The sequence below is a fragment of the Callorhinus ursinus genome, unplaced genomic scaffold (genome assembly GCF_003265705.2).
Source record: "Callorhinus ursinus isolate GAN/ISIS: 27379988/994484 unplaced genomic scaffold, GSC_fseal_2.0 scaffold2, whole genome shotgun sequence".
NCBI lineage: Eukaryota > Metazoa > Chordata > Mammalia > Carnivora > Otariidae > Callorhinus > Callorhinus ursinus.
The window spans coordinates 88,497,909-88,513,804 of NW_027397064.1; positions in this window are offsets into that span (position 1 = coordinate 88,497,909).

Here is a 15,896-nt window from a genome sequence, read left to right on the forward strand (position 1 = left end):
GTGGAGCCAGTGGATTCAAAGTTACCTAAGTGTCATGATTACTCATCGACTTACAGTTAAGGATATATGCTTACTATGAAAAAACTATTTTGTTCAAAGTATTTTTAGAGCTGGTCTTTTTAAATAACTTTACTGAGATATATAATTCACATCCTATAAAATTCACCCATTAATCCTTACAAGTCATTGCTGTTTAGTATATGCACAGAGTTGGGCAATCATCAACACTATTTAATTTTAGAACATTTTCATCACCCTTCCATCCCCCCAGATCTATAGCCATTAGCACTAACCATCCATTACCCTTAACTTTCAGGCCATGGCAACCACTAATCTGCCTTATGTCTCAATGGATTTGCCATTTGGGGACATTTCAAGTAAATGGAATTATACAATATATGGTCTTTTGTGACTGACTTTTTCACTTAGCATAATGTTTTCAAGGTTCATACATGTTGTAGCAAGAATCAGTACTTAATTTCTTTTAAAAAAATAGATTTTTTTTTTTTTAGAGCACTTTTAGGTTCACAGAAAAGATGAACAGAAAGTACAGAGAGTTTTCATGTATCCCCTGCTCTACACAGCCTCCACCACTATCAGCATCCTGCACCAGACAGGTACTTTTGCTATAAACCATGAACATACATTGACACATCATTATTACCCAAAGTCCACAGTTTACATTAGGGTTCACTCTTGTTGTATATATTTTATGTATAATGACATGTATCCACCATTAAGTATCATACAGACTTGTTTCATGGTCCTAAAAATCCTCTATGCTCCACCTAGTCATCCCTCCTTCCCCCTGACTCCTAGCAACCAGATCTTTTTCCTTTCTTCATAGTTTTGTCTTTTACAGAATGTCATCTTTTTGGAATCATATACTATGCATTCTTTTCAGGGTGGCTTCTTTCATTAATATGCATTTAAGTTTCCTCCATGTGTTTTCATGGTTTGATTTCGTGTTGCATTTTAGTGTTGAAAAATATTCCATTGTCTGGATGTACCACGGTTTATTCATTCACTTATTAAATGACATTTTGGTTGCTTCCAAGTTTTAGCAATTAAGAATAAAGCTGCTATAAACATTCATGCACAGGTTTTTGTGTGGATGTGTTTTCTGCTCCTTTGGGTCAATACCAAGGAGAATGATTGCTGAATCATATGGTCAGAGTATGTTTAATTTTTTAAGAAACTGCCAAATTGTCTTCCAAAGCAGCTGTATCATTTTGCATTCACACCAACAATGAATGAGAGAGTTCCTGTTGCTCTACCAGCTTTTGGTTTTATCAGGATTTTGGATTTTTGCCATTCTAGTAGCTGGGGGTTGGTATCTCATTGTTTTAATTTGCAATTCTTAATGACATATAACATTGATCATGTCTTTAAATGTTTATTTTCCATCTGCATGTCTTCTTTAATGAGGTGTCTGTTCACATCTTTTGCCCCCTTTTAAATCATGGCATTTGGTTTTCACAGTTACCATTATTTTGAGGCTGCCAGTTGTCAAGGCTGCCACAAAGGTGGTGAGAAAGGAATAGGAATAAGACAAAAGCTAAGTTACCCACAAAGGTTGATGTTCTTAACAGAATTCAACTGTTTTTCTTGAATCATTGAAAGCCTTTGCTTAATATTCAGAGTTCTGAAAAAGTTGATTTTGACAATTATTGTCATTATATGTAGGAGCTAATTTTTGGAGGTCCTTACTCCATTATTCTAGAAGTGCTTCTCCTATAGCTAGTCTTTGAAATTACACTTCAGGGCAACTCGGTTATTCATTTTGATTTTGGCATTAGCATTTTCTTATGTCTTCTGAAGTTTGGTATATTCCACTTTAAACTTTGGTACTTTAAATTCATACCATATTGAATTAGTGTGTTACTTCACTTTTTATAATTTTTCTTAAGCACTCTAATCTTAAAGGTATAGAAGATCTTTCAGAATTTTAAAATGTTAATTGGGGTTAGTTAGTTCCTGTTTTATCCTGCTTCTATGTAATCTTTAAAAAGAGGAAAGGGCACTAAGGATAGAAGTGGCTCAACATAGACTTAAGTGCACTGAATTAGTTGCAGACTGGTGACCATGTCATGCTGAGGACTTTCTTCCATGCTGCTATCTTCCGTGAGACCAGGGGTTCAATCTATCTGGTTTCTCACCACAGCCCACCCAGGGCAGACACATTAAAGGCTATTTCCTTCCTACCTTCCAGTCCCTTGTAGTTCCTGGCACATGCTTTGGTAGAATTTTCCAAAATCTAATATTATCTAGGACAGATACCATCGGCCTAAACATACATACCTCATTTATAAAATCTGCAAAACAGTAATGCGGTAAATCATAATCACTGTCTGAACATATAGTGTCATGCAGGATTACACATTAACATGTCATACTGGTCACAACATACCAAATTGTTTTGGTTCATAATGAAGGAAAATTGAGTTAAAATGGAATTTGATTATATATACCATTTTATATAATCATATTTTTAAGCATTGGAGAGAGGCTTTGCAAATGTATCTTTAGCAATTTAAATCTTTTTCAGAAAAAAAAAATTTGCTTGTTTTTACTTATATATTTCTATATTGCTCTCAGTCATTGTACCTCATAAATATCTTTTTAAAAAAATTATTTATTTAGAGATTGTGTAGGATTTGGGGAGGGGCAGAGGGAGAGGGAGAGAGAGAATCTCAAGCAGATGTTGTGCTGAGCATGAAGTCTGATGCAGGGCTCCATCTCAGGACCCTGAGATCATGACCTGAAGCGAAATCAAGAGTTGGACATTTAACCGACTGAACCACTCAGGTGCCCTGTACCTCAGAAATATCTTTAATATAAAGATTTAATGCATGAAAAATATCTAAAAATAGGGTGTTCAGAAAAATAGTGAACTATTACTGGGTATTTACTGGAATAACTTAAGCACCTTTGATAAAGACTGAAAATTATTTCCTATTAGTTTTTCCTTTCTTTCTTTAATGATAGAAGCTCTGATTTTTACCTTAGGGGGAAAAATAGAAATCATCCTCTCGAAAAAAAAAAAAATTATCCTCTATCCCTGTTGCCATTTGCTAAGTTCTAACAAATAGGATATAAGCCTATAGGTATAATATCATAGAAATATTGTTATTTCCATTTTGTAGGTATAGAAGTTGCACCACAGAGAAGTAACATGCCAAAAGTTACACAGCTTAGGATCTAGTAGGACCTGGAATTAACCTGTATCCTTACTACTTTAAATATTTGTTTAAAATTCATGATAATTATTCCTTTTCTTGTTACCTGGTTACTTTTTCTCTTGGGTACATTTAAGTTGATTGTTACAACTAATCTTTATTACTATATAATTCAGATACTTTAATCCTTTGTGGTTTAAAATTTTGGATGTTCCATATTTCACTGAATCTAAAACAGTATTAATTTTAAAAAACCATTGTTTTAAATGTCATTGAGATGTTAAATAGTGCTATTAAATATAACTACAAGATGACATCAGTTGTAATATGAATCCCGATTTCAGAGTTGCTAAAATTAAAAAAATAAATGTCTTAGAATAAAAATAGCATAATCTCTTTGTGTTGGTCATTGAGGTTTAGGTTTTCCCAGTTTTTGCTATTTCAGAAAGCAAGCAGAAACTAACACCTCACACCCATTAGGATGGTTACTATCAAAAACCCAGAAAATAACCAGTGATAGGGAGGACGTGGAGAAATTCGAATTCTTGTGCACTGTCGGTGGGAGTGTAAAATGGTGCAGCTGCTCTGGTGAATGGTATGGCAGTTTCTCAAAAAATTAAAAAATAGAATTGCCATATGATCCAGTGATTCCACTTCTGAATATATATCCAAAATAATTGAAAGCAGGGATTCGAAGAGATATTTGTATGCCCATGTCTATAGCAGCATTATTTGCAATAGCCAGAAGGTAGAAGACCCAAATGTCTATTGACAGATGAATAGATAAACAAAATGTGATGCATTCATATGATGGAATATTATACAGCCTTAAAAGGGAAAGGAATTCTAACATAAAAACAACATGGATGAAACTTGAAGACATTCTGCTCAGTGAAATAAGCTAGTCACAAAAGGACCAATACTGTGTGATTTGCTTGTATAAGGTATCTAGAGTAGAGCTATAAATACAAAGTAGAATGGAGGTGGGAATGGAGAGTTATTATTTAATGGGTGCAGAGTTTTAGTTTTGCAAAATGAAAAGCATTAGGAGATACAGGGTAGTGATGATGGCACAATAATGAAGATATACTTAATACCACTGAACTGTACACTTAAAAATGGTTAAGTTGGTCAGTTTTATGTTATGTATATTTTACCACAATAACAAAATGAAAAGCAACACAACTTGATTGGCTGACAATACAGTAAAAAATAAACAAAACACCCTTGTCTCAGTTCTTAGAATTCTACCAAAATGCTTGAAGGCAAAGCCTGTTCATGATACTTTAACCAGTATGCTTTAAATTTAGGGAATTTTAAAAAACATGAAGAATTCTAACTTTTAAAAAAATTTTAAATTTTTTGATAACTTCAAATTTGAGGAATATTCCTGTTTAAAAAGTCTATACTGTTGACTAACTTATAAATTACAGCAGCTAAATTATTCCCTGACATTTTTGTCATTCATTCGATGTATTATACTGAGTACATTCTATGTGTCAGATTTTCAAACAGGCATATAGAGCCCCAAACACATATGTTTTCTGTCCTCATGAAGCTTCTAATCTGGCAATTATTTTCTGACAAGATGATCTGACAACAGGTGAGGCTAGGTTTCTCAAGAAACCCAAGATAGGGATATTTTTGGAAAGCCAGCATGTTTTTATTAAAAACAAATTATAATAAATTTTTTAAAACAATGAAATATTTATTGACAGTACAATAAAATGTGAAAATTTCCCCCTCATTGCCATCCCCTTGCCACAGTCCTGCTACTTACTTAGAAGTAAAAGTGACAATTTGATGAGTATCCTTACAAATCTATTTCTATGAATCGATAGACATATAGTTCTATACCTCATTTAAAATAGCTAACAGTGTATCACAGATATTATCCTATGCCAGTCCACTTAGATTTTCCTCATCCTTTTTTAACAACTACTTAGTATTTATTTCTATGTATTACAACTTATTTAACCATTGATGTACATTTGAAAACTTGGCAAAGTTTTTCCTTTACATATAATCTTCTGTAAACATCCATGTACAACTTATTATTGGTTTATGTTGACTATAGTAATAAGACTATAGATGGGAAGAGAAATACATAGGTGAAAAATGTGCACATTAAAAATTTGTTGGGGGCACCTGGGTGGCTCAGTTAAGTGCCTTCGACTCCGGTCATGATCCCAGGGTCCTGGGATCGAACCCCATATCCGGCTCCCTGCTCCGCAGGGAGCCTGCTTCTCCCTCTCCCTCTGCTTGCTGCTCTGCCTGCTTGTGCTCTCTCTCTCTCTGCCAGATTAATAAATAAAATCTTAAAATAAATAAATAAATAAAATAAAAATTTGTTAGACACTGCCAAGTCTTTCTCTCCAAAGGTTGCACCAATTTAGAGTTCCACGAGGTGTTATAGGGTACGTTTTTAACCTCCTTGACAGCACTGGATTTTATTCATCTTTATTTTATACCAATCAGCTGGGAAAGACATGATTTATTTATTTACTTATTTATTTTTAAGTTAGAAAATTTATTGTTTTGTATATATAATAACTATGTTAATAAACTCTCCAGTGCATAGACAGGATCTTAAACATCTTAACACTCCAGTTCACAAAATAACCCTATAATTTATGGGTGTTAAAATGTCCATACAATCTAACTTTTTTTTACTTTAAATTCAATTAGCCAACACATAGTACATCATTAGTTTCAGATGTAGTGTTCAATAATTTATCAGTTGCATATAACACCCAGTGCTCATCACAGACATGGTATCTTTCTATTTGTCTGAATTTTAGTATTATATGTGGACCATTGGATCTACCTGTTTGTTTTTTTCTTCCTTACTAACAACTACAAATATTAAAATATTATTGAATGCAGTGAAGCAGGCAATTGCTCTAGTGACAGGAATACAGCAATGAAAAAGAAAGCCAGGATTCTGCCTTCCTAGCACATGCACACTGGTAAAGGAGACTTCCATGTAAACAAGGAAGTAAAATAAGTGCTCAGAAGAAAATCAAAGGGCAGTGTAGGGGTATAGCATAAGCTGGGGCAGAAGATAGGGTTGTCAGAAAAAGACCTCTTTGGGAAGGACAAATAAGCAGAGATTAAAAGACAAAGTTATGCCCTATTTCAAGAGTTGGAAAGACAATCCCTTGTAGAAATTCTGAGGGGTTCGACCTTGGCCTTCCTGAGGAACATTGGGAGGTTATAGCTGCTGACTAGAGAATGAGAGGAAGAATGGTGGGAGATGAGGTTAGCAAGGGGATCAGTATCTGTTGATTAGGGGTTCCCCCCCCACCTAAATTTTAAGAATTCTCACAGTAGTCTATACGAATAACTGAAATCTCTGAATGATTGAATATTTTTGTGTGAAATTAGAGATTAATTTTGAAAACAACATATTCTTTCCATTTTCCTTAAGCCTTATGTGCTGGTCTCAAATAATTCTTTGCTTTACTTACCTCCATTATTCTCCTAGAGTCTCAGAGACAATTTTCTTTACCTTACAAAGAACTTGATATTATTTGCTCTTAAGTACAAAAATCATTTCAACCCAATCATGAAAGGGAATCTATTTCTTTCTTTTCTTTCTTAAAGATTTTTATTTATTTATTTGTCAGAGAGAGAGAGAGCACAAGCAGGGGCAGCAGCAGAGGGAGAAGCAGGCTCCCCACTGAGCAAGCAGCCTGATGTCGGACTCAATCCCAGGACCCTGGGATCATGACCTGAGCCAAAGGCGGACACTTAATGGACTGAGCCACCGGGGCATGCCAGGGAACCTATTTCTAATCCCAAAGTTACTTACACAAAACTGATAGAACTTGGAAGTTCCTCTATGTTACACATGTGACTTCTTTCCACATCATCATCTACTTTCAGAATTAGTCTTATTACTTTAAATTTACATGTATAATAAAAGTGACATACTTTGCTCCCTGCAAAATAGCATCACATTGCGAATTAGAAGATTGGAGTTCCAGTTTACCCTCTGCCACACACTAACTCTGCGGTCTTGAGGGTCTTTTAATCTTCTTTGAACTAAGATCCAATAATTGTTTAAAAGAAGATGTTGGAAATGATTTTGAAAGGATTAAATTATTATCATTAACATCCCTCACACAAATTATGGTAATTGGCACATGATAGTCAATATTTTAATGAAAGAATGAATTCAGTAATATTGCTTCTCAAGGGTGCAGTTAAATGCCCCATTAGATAACTTACTGAATGATCCTGATGTTCTCTTTCCCAGAGTGTTTGAAGGAGAAGGAAAGGACCAAAATAATGTGGTTAAATCAGCAAATGTTAATTAAGCCTTCATCTGTATCTAACTAAGCTAGTTACTGGAATTCCAGGAAGGAGTAGAAAGAATGTTTGCTCACAGGTATTTGTGTTTGTTTTGATCCATAAAAGGAAACCAACTACCTATTTACTGATAGGTTTTCTGTTCCTCATATATTCTGTGAAATGTTAGGACTATTCAGAACCATTAAAATTATTGGGCTTTAAGTTCTGATCAACTACATAAACAACTCTTATCAATTGGATTTAGTTTTAAGCATTTCTTTCTTTTTTTTTTTAAGCATTTCTTTTAATTCAGTATAGCCAGGTTAACAATGCATGAGTTAGTCAGCCCTTCTAAAACAGTGGGTTGCAACCAGGCTTTGCAATTGGAATTATCTGGGGAGATTTTAATCACCACCAGGTCCTGGGCCCCACTCAGAGATTTGATTTCATTGGTCTGATTTGGTCCTGAGCATCAGTCTTTTTAAAAACTCCCCAAGTGATTCTAATATGTATGTGAATATGAATTGAGAAGCACTGTTTTGAGGATTTTGTTGTTATATTTATTCTATGCCTTTCAGTAGCAACTAATTTCACATGTATATTTAAAATTCTTTTTTTAAATTAAGAGGATTGCAATACTATTTGGTCTTTAATAACCAGCAGTCAATAGTACTGCTGGTACCACATGTGAATTTTGCTCCCTGAGCAGTGCAGCCTGGCAACCTAAAGCCCTTTGGCCAAGAGGTCTCTGAACATGTGCAATTTTTAAACTGAAGAACTCTTGGATCACAGTCCACTGGGCCTAAGCCAGTTAGAATCCACTCCCCATAATGCAGGAAAAAAAAAAAAAACTTTTTTGGAGTGGTCGCTGGGAGGATCATTGGTCTTCAATGGTTCCCCTGAAATTTAATGCAACATTTTCTATGTAGGTACTAGTGGGTATTTTGGGGAAGGGAAGTTCTCTATTTTAAATCAGATATTCATGGGACGCCTGGGTGGCTCAGTTGTTAAGCATCTGCCTTCGCCTCAGGTCATGATCCCAGGGTCCTGGGATTGAGCCCCTCATCAGGCTCCCTGCTCCGCGGGAAGCCTGCTTCTCCCTCTCCCACTCCCCCTGCTTGTGTTCCCTCTCTTACTGTCCTTTCTCTGTCAAATAAAAAAATAAAATCTTAAAAAAAAGATTAAATCAGATATTCAAAGGAGACTGTGAACTCTTCCAGAAATGTTAAAAGAGCCGTTGCTTATTAATATAAAAACATGGAATACCTCATGTTTGGAGAAGAAAGTGCTGAGGTTTGATGTCTCTCTAAAAACCAGTCTGATAAGAGCTAGGAGGGTGGTTCTTGACACTCCAGAAAAAAATTTGAGAATGCCTCCTACTTCTTCCCACTACGTTTCTAAGAATTACTCCACGGCAGAGGAAGGTGAATGTGAAAGGCTTCAATATATCCAAGTATCTTTCTTTTCTGGAAGTGAGTCATTACAGTTTCTTCTTATTGCACTTTCTGTTCCTTCAGAATTTAAAGAAAACTTTTTTCACTTGCTGTGTTTTGAAACTTTGCCTTATACTTATTGTTGTTTGACATTATGGTTATGTAGATTAGTTTCTTTGTTGTCTATTTTTCTCAGTAGATAAGCGCCATGTGGCCTGGATGCTGTCTTATTACAATTATTCTCTTTTTCACTGATGCTGTTTAGGACGGTGCCTGGCATGTAGTACGTGCTCATGAAATGTTTGCCAAATGAACCATAAATCAATATCCACTTCTTTGCTTGACTCTGGGGAAATTATTGCAATGTCCTTTCACTGTCTCCATTCATGGATATTGGCAGCCAAGACAATTCCAACAGAAGGTGTAATTCGGTTTATGGACTAAACAAATAAATATATATGGCAACACAACTGGCATATAATCATGGTTGATTCTAAGACATTTATAGGTCTGTCATGCCTCCTACATGATTGATTGCTTGATCAATTGAATAACAGAGACCATTGATTTCATTCTTAAGTTTATGTGTAAAGGCTGATGGGAAGTACAGAGAGATTCAGTAGGAAAAAAACAAAAACCAACCAAACAAACAAACAAAAACATTGAAATGGGAGTCCAGATACTTGGGATCTAGATTTGTCTCTGATACTATGAGACCTGGGAGCATTCAGTTTATCTCTGAATGAGTGGGTTGAACCAGCTGATTAATAAGGTCTTTTCCATACTTAAGATTTCAGGCATGTTTTCTTCCCAAGGCAAGTATGGATATAATAAATATAAGGGATTGACATATAGGATTCACATCTCTTGGAAATCTTTAAAACGGTAGTGAATAGCAAAGAAATTTAGCTTTCTGTGTTTGGCTTATTGATAAGCAGTGTATGAGAGTCTTCTATGATTTAGTCTTCAAAATACCCAGCTTTTTGATAGGCTGAGCTCCCATTTTCTTATAATTCCTTAAGTATGCCCAGCCATCTCTGGGATATTGTACAAATTACTACTTTTGTCTTAATAGAATTTGATCCCTGGTCCTTGCAAGACTTGGGGTAGGTGTCCTTTATTCCCTTTTAAAGGGTGCCATGCCACTCTGAGCTTACCTATATTCGAAACAGCCCACAGCATTTTCCACACCATACTGTTTCTGTTTCTCACTAGAGAGACTATGAGCTCCAAAGGGTAGGCATAGTAAGTACTTAGTCCATAGTAGATGTTCCTTTAATTTTGGTTAATTGAATGAATAAATGAAAGGAACATTTGCTATGATTACAGTTAAATAAGCCAATAAATCAAAGTTTTTTCTACTTTATTTAAATTGGAATAATTGATTTCCAAATACCACTACTACACTAAGAATATTCTTTATTTTCATAAATAAAGCATGAGCATGAAAACCTGACAAATGGCAATGGGACTATATGATGTAATTTATACTTCCTTGAAAAAGCACAAAATCACAGTGTCAATTAAAAATCTCACCAAATGTTAGAGCTAGAAGAAACCTTGACTGTAACATAGTCATTTTGGTGGTAAGGATATGGAAGCCCAAGAGTAGAACTAATTTGCTCAAACTTCTTGTTAAGGAGTCCATAAATCCGAGCCCATAACCCAAGCTTTCTCATTTTCCTCTTATCCTTTCACCCTCCTGCACTATGCAGTTTCAATCTTTTGTGCTCAGATTCAGAACGAAATTAGAAATTCCTGTTGCTTTCTCGGTTTTCTGCTTTTCAGCCTGGCCACACTGGGAATTGAATACCTGCAGTAGTGTCCTCTCCTTCATGTACCTCACAGCGTTTCAATGCGGTTCACTTGCTGCGCTAGGTAGGCTTCTTCCCTCACCTCTTTCCCTCTTTGTTCAGCCTTTGAGTGGACCTGCAATTCAGGAAAGGATTGGAAAGGCAGCAGATGGAGTGGAGACAGGAGGGGAGCAAGAGTCTGGAAACAGCCTGGAGGCAGCCCCTACTTGGTGGCCTAAGCCCACAGATGCATTGCTTGACTTTGAAGAGGTTTATACACATATTCTCATGAATATTCTCATACGACAGTAATACCATACAGTTGCAGAGCACATTACAAACATTTGAGAGAGGTAATAGAGGGTGTGAGGCAGCCTGGATTTAAGTATTATTAAGATTACAAGTGTAAAAACTTAATGTAAATAATTTACTGTAAAACAATCTGTGGGTTTCTGGTAGGCTTTTAAAATTCTCTAAACTTTAGTTTCCTGATCCATAAAATGGGGCGTGTGAGTTTCCTAGGGCCATCTTTTCCCTCTGACTCTGTATGGCTTTTCCTCTGCGTGTGTGCATGTCTGTGTCCAAATTTCCTCTTCTTAAAAGGACATAAGTCATATGAGATTATAAACCACTCTAAAGACCTTATATTAACTGAATCATCATTTTAAAGACCTTTTCTCCAAATATGGTTACTTTGTGAGATACTGGAAGTTGGGACTTCAACATATGAATTTTGTGGGGGACACAGTTCAGTCTATAACATGGAACATGTTTTATAATCCTTTTAGGGTTTGTCTTGAAGATCCAATGACTTTTATATGTGAAGTGCTTTTCAAACTTTAATTTGCTATATAAATGAAGAGCCTGACATTTAGCAATAGGAATATTTAAATCCTTATTTTTAGAACCCACAAGCTGGATGGTTAAATGTTCAGTTTTATAGATTTATTACAGGGTCATGATGTTTAAATATTAATACACTTTTCTATGTTGTGGTATATATTTTTCCTTTCTTGGTATGTCATGCACCCTTTCTCTCCCCATCTCCCACCTGTCAAACATACCCCATGCTAATGGGTTGCATAAGGTAGACAGAGTAGAGAGAGAGGGATCTCCCTGCATTTTGCAACCCTGAAAGCAGAGATGGAGTGAGTGCACACAAAGTCTGGGCTGACAGGGCCTTGACAACCCCATAGGCATTTCTGGTCCCCAGCGTAGCCCAGAAATAGCAGTAGGGAGTGTTACAAGACCTGCAGGTCGGAGTGGACAACAAACTTGTGGAAAGTTGCTGTGGAAACCTTGTAATCTGACAACCAGGAACCAGACAGAATGAAAGGTATCTCAGAATCTCTGTATGGAAAATGGACATCCTGGAACTGTATCACAGCAATAAACTGCTGGTACCCTCCCATTGGGATAGTTTGGGGAGGGATTATTTACAAAAGGAATGATTACAGATGTGTGAGCACAGTGTAGAGCCAAGGAACCTGGGGTTAGCAGCAGCAGGCTGTGAGGAATCCGGGGCTAGCACTGTTGGCGCTGATAGGCCTGAAGGGCTGAAGGGAGGCAGATGTTAGAAACCAGAAGAAAAGGAATCATAGAGAAAAGGCTGATTCTGTCTGGATGTGTTCCACTCAATTCAGGCTCCAGGACAAAGAGCTGGGGTGGAGATGAACTGAGAATGAATCTGGAAGGAGCAAATGGGAGATTTTCCAGAGGCATACTTTTGGCATTAGACATGTCCCAAAACTTTGGCATAATCCTAGGAAAAGGGAACAGTGTGGGCATGAACTGGTTAATGCTGAGTTTCTACCACTACAGCAGAATGTGGAGCCGAAATAGAAAGAAAAATTGAATTATAGAAAAAGACATATGTTATACTTCTTGCAAAACATGAGATTTGGACTGAGATTTGTATCCATCTCATATAATCCATAAATCCAGTGTTATATATACCATACACATGTGTATCCATACACACACACACACACACACACACACACACACACACACACACACACAGTACGTGGGTTTCATCTCCACCAAATGACAATGTAAATGTCATTTACATTGGGGTATAAAGTCGAAGAAAAAGTGCTGGCAAAGAGAAAGGAAGCTGAGATGAGTAAGAAAGCAGTAGGAGTGCATTAAGTCAGAAATGTCAAGTAAGGAATGAGGAAGTGGGATTTGGAACGGCAGGAACCACTGGTATTATGAGCTGGAGACCTCTTGACTGACACTGAGCAGTTATGGGGAGAAGCAGAGCAGCTCTTTCTTCTTGTCCAGGATGAGGCCAGGAGGCAGAGCAGCAAGTATGAGCTAGGAGAAGACAGGAAGGAGGGTAGCCAGATTTTCTGCTTTCTTATTCTCACTTCCAGTATACCTGCAGGCTGCCTATGCCTCTGAGTCCTCAGCAATCTCCTCTTTCAACTTAGTTTGAGTGGGGCTCTGTTCCATGAGTGTCTGTTGTATATTTTACAATTACTTTTTACAGCTTATTTGAATTTTTGGAAACCGAATCCCCACTCTTCATGACACAGAAAACGGAATCCAAAAATTTGATCAAATTTATTTGATTATTCAGTCACTTCATGTTGGAAATTGTCACAGTCAGGACTGTTTTATTTTCTTTTCCTTCCTCCCCCTGGGTTGAGGCTCTGAGGACCTTAAGCTATGGCCATTGATGGCATTAGTAGTGAGGGAAGGTCCATTGCTAGTATGTTTCACATCGTCTTGCATCCTTTAAGTTATAGCTAGTACTATCTGGTCCTCATGTTACCCTCACTGACCTGGTGATCTGTTGAAATGTGGTCACATCCTGGTACCTTCTGAACTGTCCACACCCTTTGTAGCAGGGTCCCTGTGCCCCGACCTTGAGATTCCTTCCTCTGCACCCTTTCAACTTCACATGCACACTTACCCTTGATGTGTATAAAAACTCCAAATTATATGATATGCTACATGCAATCTGCTGATATTAAGATAGTACTTCAGAAAAAGAAATGATCTGGAGAGAGAGAGAGCTATTGAGAGAGATTGATTGCTTCTTTCCAACTAAGGGTATTTTCAACAAATAGGATTTTTGATTCAGAAAGACTTAGGTTCAAATTTAACTTTGGCCACTTATTAATTGTGTGGTATTGTGTAGCTTAGTTAAAATTGCTGAATGTATTTCTATAATTGCAAAATTAAGAAAACAGTGTCTACCTATTTTGGGGGGTGGGGGAGGGAGAAGGGATACGAGGACCTGGAACTGTAAACACTGTAAGTGCTTGTAAATGTTGCCTATATTTTATCTCATTCTGTTAATGATGTAGGCTTATTGTGGGCACAGTGAGAAGAAAGGAATGACCATGAATTAAAATACAGACTTTTGGGGGCGTCTGGGTGGCTCAGTCAGTTAAGCATCTGACTCTTGATTTTGGCTCAGGTCATGATCTCAGGATCCAGAGACTGAGCCCGGCGTTGGGAGTGGAGCCTGCTTAAGATTCTCCCTCTTCCTCTTCCTCTTCCCTTCCGCACCCTGCTCACACACATGGGCCTGCACACACACTCTCTCTCTTTCTCTCTCTCTCTCTCTCAAAAATAAATAACTAAATAACTAAAATGTAGACTTTTTTTCAGTTACTCTTTATTCTCCTTTGTGCCTCCTCCTTTCTTGCCTTAGCAATCTCCTAAACCCAGTGGGTGTGGGAGATAATGATGGGTGAGGGTTGCCTCAGGGATCTTTAATCACAGCTCCTCTTTCAAAAGCAAATCAGGAACAATGGATAATATCTTTGATTAATTTTGGTAACTTGTAAAATTCAACTTTATTATGTGTAAAAGTTTTATACATCATAATGGAGACATTGTAGATCAGTAAGAAAGAGAAGGATTATTTAATAAATCTTATTTGGGCAATTGTTTAGCAACTTGGAGAAAAATTAAATTTGGATTCTCATTTAACAGTATAAAACAAAGTATGTTTTATAAAGACTAAAAAGGCAATTTTAGAAGATTAAAGTTAATTTGACCTAATAGAAATAAAAGGTGATTTTTTCCAATTTCTGGACGAGAGTGGAAAAATTCATAAAGGAAAAGAATAATAGATTTTACTGTAGAAAATACAAAATTTCTCAGTATGAGGATATTATGAGCAAATTTAAAAATAGAGAAATGAGCAAGCTATTTAACTACACATATGACAAATTATTGATAGCCTTAATATTTAAAGCAGTTATAAAAATTGATATGACTCCAATATATTAATGGGCAAAACACATGAACAGATAATTTATTTAAAAGGTACAAATAATTAATGCATGTTTTAAAAAGTATAATGTTACTAAATGCTCAAAAAGGTAAAAGTTAAAATGAGATAACATTTTTATCCACTGAACTAAAAAATACGAGAATACCTAATTTTGCTGCGGATCACTTCTCATATAATACTGATGAGAGCTTAAATTGGTTTGCCACTTTGGAGAATAATTTGACAATATGTATGAAAATCCTTAAAAATGCTAATGTTATGGGGGGCGCCTGGGTGTCTCAGTCGGTTAAGTGTCTGCCTTCAGCCCAGGTCATGATCTTAGAATCGACCCGCATTGGGCTCCCTGCTCAGTGGGGAGCTGGCTTCTCCCTCTTCTCCCTGTTCTTTCTCTCTCTTGCTATCTCTCTCTCTCTCCAATAAATAAATAAAATCTTAAAAAAAAATACTTTACGTTGTTTACCCAAGAAATCCAATCACAGGGTATATATGATAAGAAAATATTCTAAAATTTAGGAAAAGCTTCATTGTAATAGCTTTAATTCATTGATTGCTTACTGTGTGACTGGCTTTACTCACATTGTATATTCACTTCTCACCAAAACTCCCAAGTAGCTGGGCCAGAATTTGAACTAACATCTGTCTGCTTCAAATTCCGCTTGGGGGTCTTCATTATAATTTTTATCCTACACAAAGATATCTTTTATTATGTAATAATAAAAATTAGAAATGTTTTTTAAAAAATCTATTAACAATGTAATAGTAAAATAAACTGTGGTTAACCCATTCTGTACAATACCATGCAGCTAGTGATGACATAGAAAGTGCTTATTCTCACTTTATTTATTTTTTAATTTATTTATTTATTTTATTTATTTTTTAAAATTCAACTAACACATAGTGTATTATTAATTTCAGAGGTAGAGTTTAATGATTCATCAGT